General features: G+C 50.0%; 1 protein-coding gene across 4 annotated transcripts in view; it reads left to right on the top strand.

Annotated features, from left to right (window-relative positions):
• The window catches only part of PKNOX2 (PBX/knotted 1 homeobox 2), a 316,349-nt gene that overhangs the window by 72,096 nt on the left and 231,834 nt on the right, over positions 1 to 12,419 (top strand). The window lies entirely within an intron of this gene.

The raw sequence follows: 12,419 nt of genomic DNA, 5'->3' as shown, positions 1-12,419 counted from the left end.
AGACCCATATTCCAGAAGAAAGAGTTCTGCTTTCTTTGTTAGAGAAATCAAAGGTACCTACACACCATCCTGCTGAACAATACGCAGGAGACAGTGACCCCAGTGCACCTGGGATGCTAGAGATCAGGGACAATTAATATGTGATGGAAGATATTAGGATGAAATGCTCAGTGGATACTGGGGAATTCTGAATTCCTTCTGTTACTTTCCCTTCCTAATTTGTTTGGCTTCTCACCTGGTTATTCCTCGTACCTCACTGGTCTAAAATGACCATGGGATTCAGTTATCATTGCTTTTTTAAAGGGGAATGTCTGGATACCGGGATACTATCTGATGCCTGTTTGGCTGCCTCTGTCACATAAGTAGTCAGCCAGACCTGCTCACCCTGCTGTCCAAGCCCCACCTGGGCAGCAGGCTCCCACTAGCAGTAATCACCACATCTCAGGGCAGAGAGCTAGCCCACATGATGAACCATGTAATCATCCACAGCAGTGGGCTCATCCTCTCCTTAACCCCTCAGCCATCACAACAGGGTGACTTTTGCATTGACCCTTCTGGGTAATTTCCCATCTCTGGCCTCATGTGTAGACACAAGAGGATGAGGAGAACATTTGCTCTTTAAAACTAAAATTTGTCTGTATTATTAACGGCTAAACACAGATGAGCAAGCAGCAGTGCCGCTGAGCAGGGATCCCTGCATTGATATTGTAGGCTCAAGGGGATTCCTGCTTCTTCATCTGGCACCTTTACACCTGGCTTTATTTCCTCTTTGATCCAAGGAAAAGGTTCTGCCAGTTCAGCTTTCAGTGCATCTGGCCCCCTACTCAACTGGCTGGCATACTGGACAACGGGGTGGGCTCCTTGGTGAAGAGATTGAGAGCTGGATTCTGCCCTGCTCTGTCCCTGGGTCAGTCATTTATCCCTGTGCAAAATAGGTGACTATCAGACCAGAATGGCAGCGTTCTGTCCCCGCTTTGCTCAGGTGTATGGAAGGGCAACCGAGGCCTGGAAACTGAGGAACATTTCTGGAGAAGTGTCTGTAGCCGCATAAAAGCTAAAGTGATGTCTTTTTGTGGGCATTGAAGTAGACTAAACAGGTAGGCACTTCCAGTAAATGCACTTAGTAATTGGGTTAGCTGGTGTTACTCCAGCAGGTATGTATGAGAAAAGAAAATATCTGGAATAAAAAAAAATGCAACAGAAAAAGCCTCTCTCTGCAAAATGTCCATGACAGCTGATAGGAGTGGCTACCTCCTCTCCTACATTATTATTATAGTTATACAAATGTTGATCACAAGCTCTAAGCACTCAATAATATAATACAGGTATCTAGGTTCTGCTCACTGAATGTACCATCCAACCTCAAGAGTAGAGAGTGCCATGGGGCAGAGCAGGATATCTGGTCAGTCTTGAACTGCTCATCCAAGCACTGGAATAAAGGGAGGCTGGTGGTATTAGAGGTGCAGCTGCAGTGGTGTTTAAGATTGCCTACAATTTTCCATTGTAAGACAGTGTTTTCAGTTGTTACCGTTTTTGCAGACCTTAACCATGCGGGTTGAAATTTTTCTTGCTTGTTCTTGGCTTCAGAGGTTTTTGTTGTTTTGTTTCTTTTGAAATTTGAGTGAGAACAGTTCAGTTGTTTTTCAGTGAGGTCAGTGACAGGTAGCTTTGCCATTTTTTTAAACAGTTTAATGCTTCTATGGTTTGGAAAAGGAACTTGAAACTTGGAAGCCAGAGAGATCCTTTCCACTGTCCCTGTGAAAATTCATCCACATTTTGTCAAGTTATAAGATACAGAAAGTCCTCATTTGTGCATGCACTGTAGAACTTGTTCAACATTGATCCCTTAGGGTACATCTACATAGCAAAATGTAGCATCACATGTGGCATCAGATGTGGCATCACATCTCAGAGCCTGGTTCAACTGTAGAGGTTCCTGCTTGGGCTGGAGCCCAGGCACTGAAATCCAGCGAGGGGGGAGGGTCTCAGAGCCCAGATGCCAGCCCAAACAGGAACCTCTACATGGCTATTTTTAGCCCCACAGTGCAAGCCGGAGTCAGTCTATGCTATTTTTAGCCTGTGGTGCAAGCCTGAATCAATTGACCCAGGCACTGAGAGTCACTGATGTGAGGGGTGTTTTGCAGTGTAGATGTGCCCTTAGTTTTATGAATATTTCAGCCAAACTGTTTGTGCTTCTAGGACCTACAGAATTTCCTGCATCACATGAGCTAGTGAGCCACATTAAACACAGCAAAATAGATCTTCCTGTTTCTGTTAATAATCCTTTGTACTTAACAAACCTTATTATTGAGCAAGACCTCATATGTCCCTATCCTAGAAAGCAAGCCTCCTCCTTTTACTGACGAGATTGCACAACATCACAAAGAACCAGGTATCAAATATGGCAGACCCAAGGTCTCTTCCACTTAGCCACACCGTCTCTCAGAATGCATATACCAAATCTGTGCAGTTGGTTAGGATACCTACCCACTTTTGAGATGCACACATCAATGAGCACCATGTAAATCCAAAACACCATTGACATCCAAGAGTCTAAACTCTCAGGGCTTGTCTACTCTTAAAATGCTACAGCAGCACAGATGTGCTTCTGTAGCGCTTCAATGTAGACACTATCTGTGCCGACAGGAGGGATTCTCCTGTTGGTGTAGGTAATCCACCTCACTGAGAAGCGGGATTTGGGTTGAGGGAAGAATTCTTCTGTCTACATAGGGACTTAGGTCGGCTTAACAACGCTGCTCAGGTGGTGTGAATTTTTCACACCCCTAACCATAGGCACCAACGTCTGCTCCTGCCGGTGGGTGGTTGACCTCCCTCTGCCCACGGCCCCACCCCCATTCCATCCCTTCCCCCAAGTCCCCACCCCTGCCCTGCCTCTTCACACCGCTGCTCCGCTTCCACCCCACCCCCATTCCACCCCCTTTCCCAAGTCTCCGCCCCCACCCCACCTCTTCCCTGCCTCCTCCCTTGAGCGCACTGTGTCCCCGCTCCTCCTCCTGAAGTGCCGCCAAACTGCTGTTTGGCGGCGGGCAGAAGTGCTGGGAGGGAGGGGGAGAAGCAGGAACGCGGCACGCTCAAGGAGGAGGTGGGGAAGAGGCGGGGGAGCTTGACTGCCGGTGGGTGCGGAGCACCTGCTGATTTTTTCCTGTGGGTCCTCCAGCCCCGGAGCACCCATGCAGTTGGCCCCTATGCCCCTGACCAATGTAGTTAATCTGACATAAATTTCTAGTGTAGACCAGGCCTAAGTCCCCCGATCTCCAACATTCTGCTGGAGGCTAGTGAACAGTTGTGCAAAACACTGGCGAAGTATGCGTCATCTCACCCTCTAGTGACTGGTGTGCTTCGAGAACAATAGCCTACTACTGCTACCAGCTAATGACATTAGTTCTTCAATTCAGGTGGTTGAAGTCAGTAGTGTGGCTCAGAACGTTCTGGGTTCAAACCCATGCCGGGAGTCTATGGTTTCACATGATGGAATTCCTTTCTTTTACTAGTTTTTTTTCCCCTTCTGTGTACACATTATGATTCTAACCAGTTACATGATGCTCCGCCACTGTATGCTATGTTAACAGATGATGACAACATTGAAGTATTTGGCCCTCAGATGTGGAACTTCCTCCCTGTGAAATCTCCCTTACTCCCTCTGGCCCTGAATTGTAAAAAGCACCAAGTCAGTTTTTCCCCCAAAGGTGTTAGAGGTTGTCCTGTATTAGTTTCCTTTCATTACTGCATTGCCATCCTTTGTATTAAAACCTTGTCATAGGGCAATCCCACCTGGAGTGCCCTCCTGCAGCAGGTCACAGCATGCCAGGTGCACCTGCCTCACTTTTGCCTTTCAAAAATCCCGCAGACTCCACCACAGGCTCCCTTGCCTCAATAGTAGCACTCCTTGGGCCTGGTTTATTACAAAAACATCATGCAAATACTCTAACACCAAGAGTCCCAAACATAGTCCTAAAACCCTGCTCTGTGTAGCAGAAACACCTCACCAGGCTCTCTTCTGGGCACACCCTCTCACCAGACTCTGGTGCCACCCGCCACACCTGTGCTCTTGGGCCCCGCACCAACGGCAGGTGGAGGGTCTGCCAGGGCTCCCCACAGCAGCCTGGATGGCTGTTACCCTGGCCAAGCTCTGGCTTGCAGCCTAGCCAGGGGGACAGGGCGTTGGAGCGAAGAGGAGGGGCAGGCCCACAGAGGGGACAGGGCCTCATGGCCCTCCTACTTTCATGAGGATCCAGCACCCCTAGAACACTTCTGCTTCTCCACCTGTCCCTCTGGCAGCTCTCCACTGCCCTTCCTGACTGATCCAGGCAGCTCTGACTCAGCAGGTCTCCCCTAGTCACAGCCTCCCTGACCATTTATAGGCCCTAGGTGCTGCCCTGCCCTCTTAATTGGCAGAATGGGAGCATCTGCTCTGGCCCAGGAGAGCTGGGCCTACTTCATTTACAGAGGCCAGGCACCCTGGGACATGGGCAGCGAGTTGTATGGGCCCGTGGTGCCCGGGCTCCAGGAATATTCAGGGCCGGGGGCCCTGCTCCACCAATGTTTGGAGCTAGGTCTCTTCCCCCGGAGCTGCCTGAAGCGGGCCCCGGCCCCCGCCTGCCACCCGCCTCCCCCCCGCAGGTCTCCCCCCTGAGGCCCGGAGCGTCCCTGCCTGAATGAAAGTGGCGCGCGGCTCTCCCTTGCCTGCCTGTGCTGCCAGCGGCTGCTGCTGCCTATGGCTATAGCACAAGAGCAGCGCCAGCAGACTGAGGCAGCTGGTGGCTGCTGCAGCACCTCAGGAAGGGAGGAGGAGGCACACACATGCTTGGCAGCCCTCCCCCGGCACCCACAGGGAGGAGACGCCAAGGGGGCTTCCGGCTGGGAGACATCTGGAGTGGACCTCACTCACCTGAGCAGCTGCTGGGGCTTTGGTGACTGTTTGACCCTGTGATCCGCCTGCCCGTAGCCCCCACTCCTGACCCACCCTGGGAAAGAGGCAGCCCCATCCCCCACTCCCAGTGAGGCTATGGTGAGGGGCAGCAGCAGGGGAGGCCACACGTGATGCAACCCCCCTCCCCCGGTACCCACCATAGGGGAGGAGAGGGGGCTTCCTGGACCTGAGAAGGGCCCTAGGAGCATGTGCAATGACAGTGGTGCAGAGTGAGTGTGCTGCCGGGAGGGGGGAGGGGGCGAGAGGCAGAGGAGGGGTCCCTGCCCCGGAGCTTGCTGCTGCCAGCGGGGAGAGGGGGGGGGAGTCTTCTCTGGCTCTAGCCCTGGGGCAGCCTGTCTGCACCCCAAGCTCCTCATCCCCGGCCATGCCCCACCCCAGAGCCTGCGCCCTCAGCACCCCAAGCCCTGAGCCCCCTCCTGCACTGTGAACCCCTCATCCCCAGCCCCACCCCAGAGCCCTCACCTGAGGGGAAAAACACGCAACTTAAATTTGGCGGTCAGTTTGGGGTATGATCGTGTTTAGCACAATACTTGATTATTTTACATCCTTTAAAGTATATAATTGGTTGTATACAGGTGTTACGAAGTGGGAATGTTCTTAATGTTTTCTCTGAATACTGTGTGGGTGCCTCAGTTTCCCCTATGCATTTCTTAAGGATCTAGATGGTGGGATAAGGGGGTGTGATTGTTGCAGAGCCCTAGAGGGCCAGTGTGTCTGTACAGAGAATGGCCGACACCCTGTCTTCTGGCAACTGATGGCAGGGGCCCCTCCACTGCAAGGTGCCAACTGAAGGTGTTGGAGAACAAAGAGATCAGGTGGCCTCCTTGCCTGGAAAAGAGACAAAGGCCAGAGGAGGGGCTGGAGGGAGTGTCAGTGCCTCTGCGGATTCGCTGCGGGAAGCACACGGTGTGGAAGGGGATGCTGGGATGCTCTGGAACTACTTCATACGAAGCCAGTCAGGACTCTGGGGGAGCCTCCTCTCTCTGAGCATACTGTCTTCAGGGCAAGAAGCTTACACCTTCCTGGGTCTGACCTCGGAGCATTCAGCATCCCCTTCCACACCGTGCGCTTCCCGCAGCGAGTCCGCCCAGGTGGGGCTCTTGGGAAAGCCAGAGGGCCCTGCACCCCAACTCCGCAGTCAGATGTGACTCTTAGCCAGCTGGTAAAATAGAAGGTTTATTAGATGACAGGAACACAGTCTAAAACAGAGCTTGTAGGTGCAGAAAACAGGACCCCTCAGTCAGGTCCATCTTCGGGGGTGGGGAGCCAGACCCAAGTTCTGGGCCTCTCCCCGTCTCCCCAGCCAGCTCCAAACTGACACTCCCTCCAGCCCCTCCTCTGGCCTTTGTCTCTTTTCCTGGCAAGGAGGCCACCTGATCTTTGTTCTCCAACACCTTCAGTTGGCACCTTGCAGGGGAAACTGAGGCACCCACACAGTATTCAGAGAAAACATTAAGAACATTCCCACTTCATCACAACAGGTACAACAAAATATAATATATTGAAGCAGGTGAGTGCTGCTTCTGACTTTCCACTTTTAATTGGCCCTTGTAATCTTGTAGCGCCGGCGCGTTGTGGCTTCATTTTATCCCAGCAACAAATTCTTGATCATCTCAAAAGAACATCGCGAAAGAAGGGGCTATATTTGTTTTAATTTTAGAAAGTATTTGCTTTTGAGGGTTATTGATCAAAGAGTGCTTGGTTGTTTCTGTATACAAATGAGTATTAATAACGTTGATATTCTTAGTTAAATATTTTTTTCTTACGATCATGATATTGTGCAATAAAGGGAAACTGTTAAACGCTTACAGTTTCCAGTCCATTTTTACATTATTTAATAAAATATATATCGGCTTACAAGGAGGGCCAGAGGGGGGAGGGGAGAGGGAAGAGACTTAGACACATTCTGGGCACCACCAAAAATTATACAAACCTGCCACCCCTGCCCTGAGACAAACCCCTTGGGAGTTTTGCTTTGTGAGGTTCCAGATATTGTTAATTACATTTTAATGGCGTTTTTATTTATGTATATTATTTGAAGTACCCTCCTCAATGGCAGTGGAGGGTACTTCAAAATAAAAGTTGTTGTTGTTGTTATTCCCCATCCCTCACTTATGTGATGGGTATCTTTGATCTTCACCGGTCATGACCCTGTCTTGTTTAATTTATACTGACCTTTTTATTCTGCCATATGCAGCTTGAGAAGAGTATAGATCAGGGGTAGGCAACCTTTCAGAAGTGGTGTGCCGAGTCTTCATTTATTCACTTTAATTTAAGGTTTCGTGTGCCGGTAATACATGTTAACGTTTTTTAGAAGGTCTCTCTCTATAAGTCTATATTATAGACTTATAGAGAGTCTATATATATACTCTCTATAAGTTGTTGTATGTAAGGTAAACTATTGTTGTATGTAAAGTAAACAAGGTTTTCAAAATGTTTAAGAAGCTTCCTTTAAAATTAAATTAAAATGCTGATCTTACGCCGCCAGCCTGCTCAGCCCGCTTCCAGACTGGGGTTCTGTTCACCTAGGCCTGCAGCGGGCTGAGCGGGGTGACTCGAGGTCAAGGCAGAGGGCTGGGGTGTGTGTGGAGGTGCAGGGCAGAAGGCTGGGTGTTGGGGGGAGGTCAGGGCAGAGGGCTGGGGGTGGTGTGGGGGTGAAGGGCAGAAGGCTGGGTGTGGGGGGGTTCAGGGCAGAGGGCTGGGTGTGTGTGGGGAGGATCAGGGCAGAAGGCTGGGTGTTGGGGGAGGTCAGGGCAGAGGGCTGGGAGGGGTGTGGGGATGCAGGGTAGAAGGCTGGGTGTTGGGGGGGTTCAGGGCAGAGGGTGTGTGGGGGGTGCAGGGCAGAAGGCTGGGTGTTGGGGGGAGGTCAGGGCAGAGGGCTGGAGGGTGTGTGGGGGGTGCAGGGCAGAGGGATGGGGCTGTGGGGGTGCAGGGCAGAGGGATGGGTGTGTGTTGGGGTGGGGAGGTGCAGGACAGAAGGCTGGGGTGCTCGGCTCGTGGGGGTGCTCCCAGCCCCCTGCCCTGAGCGGCTCATGGCAGGGGGCTGGGAGGGATATGCCCTGTTCCACCCCCTTCCCCCAGGCCCATCCCTACCTCTCTCTGCCTCCTCTATGGAGCAGGGAGCACGCTGGCGCTCGGCTCCGCTCCCCCTCACAAGGGCCGTCGCCGGCAGGGAGAGGGGGGAGGAGGAGGGGCGGAGGGGCTGGAATGCACCACGTTGTGGGAAGAAATGGGGGAGGGGGGGAGCTTGGCTGCCGCAGGACCAAGCTTCTGCCTCCTGCCCCCACAGGGGTGGGCGGGGGGGCTGAGTGGGGCGGGGGGCCGGGACCCCCCCACCGCTCTCCCCTGCAGGGGCAGGAGGCAGAAGCTTGGTCCTGCGGCAGCCAAGCTTCCCTCCTCCCCCTTCTTCCCCCAGCATGGCGCTTTCCGGCCCCTCCACCCCTCCTCCTCCTCTCACCGGGCAGGCAGCGTGCCGCTCAGAATCGGCTCGCGTGCCGTAGGTTGCCGACCCCTGGTATAGATGTACTGGACAAAAGAAGAAGAAATGGTCTATGGCAGGTTAAAAAAAACCCGAAAACAACAACTCCGGAGCAATTTTCCCCTCAGTCTTTTCAGAAGCAGCAGGACAAGGGAGATGCCAGTTCTCTCCCCTTGCTGGAAACCCTAGTACAGAGAGGGAGATTCAGCTGGTGTCAGTAAGCACATCCTGCTGCACAGGCACAAGCCTATGTGCATTTGTTTGAAGGCCACAGTCAGCCTGGGGCTTTCAGACTTGGGGGACTTTGTTTTGATGTTTCCAGATTGCTGGCAGCCTGTTGCAGGCACCACTTCTCTCTTTCGCTCTCATCTGAGATCAATCTCTTTATTATTTCACCTTTGGGGTTTGTAACTTACTGCTTAATGTTTTTTAACAACATTGTAAGCAGGATTAATAATTTTAATCAGTGTTAGCAAGCTGCTAACAGCAGCATTTCCCTCAAATACATTGGAGATGTACTTGGGGGGTTACAGATTAGGGATTTACCAACATATTTCCAAGGAACTGTTGAATGCTAAGAAGAGGCACTTTTCTATATATTTTATATCAATTGTCAATTCTTTTTTTTTTTTGCCCTCACATGTTCCAATGTTGGCTGGACATGATGGCAGTGCAAAGTGGAGTTCACTGCACGTGTCCTATTAAAACCAGTGTGAGTAGGTACCAAGGACATAGGGAAAGGTAGGAGTGAGGTCCTGGAGGCCAAACTTAAGCTGCTAGGTAAGAGATTAAAGTCCAGGACCTCCATGGTAGAATTCTCTGAATGCTTCCAGTTCCATGCGCAGGGCCAGTTAGACAGGCAGAACTGCAGGGTCTCAATGCGTGGATGAGACAGCGGCATTGGGAGGGGGGATTTAGAATAATTAGGAACTGAGGAACCTTTTGGGAAAGGGAGAGCCTATACAGGAAGGATTGGCACCACTTAAACCAAAATGGAACCAGATTGCTAGCATGTAAAATTAAAAAGGTAGTAGAGAAACTAAGGGCTGGGGGAAAGCCGACAGACACAAGGGAGAACACAGTTAAGACAGAGATGTCCCTTGGGGAGGATCTATTAATGGGGATTCTCTATATCCTAGTAAAGAGGAGAGGATAGAAGATGGTAAAGTACAGGTAGGAACTGAAGAGAAACAGTCAAATGAAAAAGAATCCCATTAAAGTACATCACATGAAGGCAGACAACTAAATATTGACACATTTTATAAGTGCTTGTATACAAATGCAAGAAATCTAACTACTAAGGGCTTGTCTATACTTAAAACAGTACAGATTCAATCCCCATCGCTATTGATCCGCCAAGGGTCTTGTAGCAAACCCCAGAACTCTTGGGACCTAGACGGGGCTCATTTTGCCTTCCACCAACACATCACTGCTGATATTCTTGATCTTCTGTAATCAGATTTCAGACTAGGTTGTGGCACAGTAACAGCACTGCTTGTGCCTATGGACAATCTCTAAACTGTTTTCAGCACTGGCAATCCCAAATAACACCTAACCAGGAATAGACAGTGTAGCACTCAGGTGGCTTCCCCCATTCCTTTCACACAGTTCTCAGAGACTCATGAGTTTGTTCAACATCTTCATTAATGATCTAGATGATGGGATGGATTGGACCCTCAGCAAGTTCGCGGATGACACTAAGCTGGGGGGAGAGGTTGATACGCTGGAGGGTAGAGATAGGATCCAGAGTGACCTAGACAAATTGGAGGATTGGGCCAAAAGAAATCTGATGAGGTTCAACAAGGACAAGTTCAGAGTCCTGCACTTAGGACAGAAGAATCCCAGGCACTGCTACAGGCTGGGGACCGACTGGCTAAGCGTCAGTTCTGCAGAAAAAGACCTGGGTATTACAGTGGATGAGAAGCTGGATATAAGTCAACAGTGTGCCCTTATTGCCAAGAAGGCTAACGGCATATTGGGCTGCATTAGTAGGAGCATTGCCAGCAGATCGAGGGAAGTGATTATTCCCCTCTATTTGGCGCTGGTGAGGCCACATCTGGAGTATTGCTTCCAGTTTTGAGCCCCCCTCCTCCCCACTACAGAAAGGATGTGGAGAAATTGGAGAGAGGCCAGCAGATGGCAACAAAAATGATTAGGGGGCTGGGGCACATAATTTGAGGAGAGTCTGAGGGAATTGGGCTTATTTAGTCTGCAGAAGAGCAGAGTGAGGGGGGATTCGATAGTAGCCTTCAGCTACCTGACGGGGGGTTCCAAAAAGGATGGAGCTAGAGTGTTCTCAGTGGTGGCAGATGACAGAACAAGGAGCAATGGTCTCAAGTTGCAGTGGGGGTGGTCTAGGTTTGATATTAGGAAAAACGATTTCACTAGGAGGGTGGTGAAGCACTGGAATGGGTTACCTAGGGAGGTGGTGGAATCTACATCTGATAAATGAAGGGGGGTTAGCTCCCTTTTTTGGACACCCAGCCAGCCAGTTGGCTGTAAAATCTCTGTTAGTAGCTACTCTCTACTTGCTTTACCTGTAAAGGGTTAAAAAAAAAGCCCACAGGTAAAAGGAAGGGAGTGGGCACCTGACCAAAAGAGCCAATGGGAGGGCTAGAACTTTTTAAAATTGGGAAAAAAACTTTCCCTTTGTCTGTCTGTCTGTTATTCTCTGGAGAGAGGAGATGCAGAGAAGGAAAAGGGCTGAACTATGCTGTAAGAAGCTTTAAGCCAGGTATGAAAAACCATCAGATCATACCTAGAAACTACTTATTTGAAACCCCCAGATATGTAAGTAGATTAGGAAATGTCTAGGAAGACACAGTTAGGTTTATGTCTTTTATTTCTTTATGGCTTGTGGACTCCATTGTGCTAACCCCAGGTGCTTTTGTTTTGCTTGTAACCTTTAAGCTGGACCTCAGAAAAACCATTCTTGATGCTTAATTATTATATTTGCTCTTTTTAAATCTAGCAATAGCTTAAGTTCCGGATGTATGTTCTTTCTTTTGGTTTTTAATAAAATGTACCTTTTTAAAGAACAGGATTTGGTTTTTTTGTGTCCTAAGAGGTTTGTGCAGATGTTGTTTAATTAGCTGGTGGCACCAGCTGATTTCCTTTGTTTTCTTTCACAGCTCTTCCCCGGAGGGGGGTGAAAGGGCTTGAGGGTACCCCACAGGGAGGAATTCCCAAGTGAACCTTCCTGGGTCCAAAGGGGTTTTTTGCACTTGGGTGGTGGCAGCATCTATCCATCCAAGGTCAGAGAGAAGCTGTGACATTGGGAGTTTAATACCAGCTGGAGTGGCCAGTATTAATTTTTAGAATCCTTGCGTGCCCCCATCTTCTGCACTCAAAGTGCCAGAGTGGGGAATCAGCCTTGACAACATCCTTAGAGGTTTTTAAGGCACAGCTTGACAAAACCCTGGCTGGGATGATTTAGTTGGGGTTGGTCCTGCTTTGAGCAGGAGGTTGGACTAGATGACCTCCTGAGGTCTCTTCCAACCCTAATCTTCTATGAGTCTCAGAAATTAAGCCTTGTGAGGCTCAGCACTGTCTCCTCTCCTTTTCGGCACACATGTGAACCCTCCATGTGGGCGGGAGGGATAGCTCAGTGGTTTGAGCATTGGCCTGCTAAACCCAGGGTTGTGAGTTCAATCCTTGAGGGGGCCATTTAGAGATCTGGGGCAAAAATCTGTCTGGGGATTGGTCCTGCTTTGAGCAGGGGGTTGGACTAGATATCTCCTGAGATCCCTTCCAACCCTGATATTCTATGATTCTATGTCAGCTTGTGGGATAATGTACAGCCAATGTACAGATATAGTTGTGTCACTGGCTGACCCGGTCATACTGGAGTGTATTCAGGTCAATTCCCTTGTGTAGATCAAAGTAATGGTTGGATCTATAAGTGTGGATTCAGATGTTTAAACTTCATGAAAACTTGTGGAATGTTACTGGTGTTGTTTTCACTTATTTATTCCAGCCATAATGTAATAG

This window comes from Emys orbicularis, chromosome 15 (genome assembly GCF_028017835.1).
Source record: "Emys orbicularis isolate rEmyOrb1 chromosome 15, rEmyOrb1.hap1, whole genome shotgun sequence".
NCBI classification, from domain to species: Eukaryota; Metazoa; Chordata; order Testudines; family Emydidae; genus Emys; species Emys orbicularis.
This window is presented reverse-complemented; position numbering and strand designations above follow the sequence as displayed.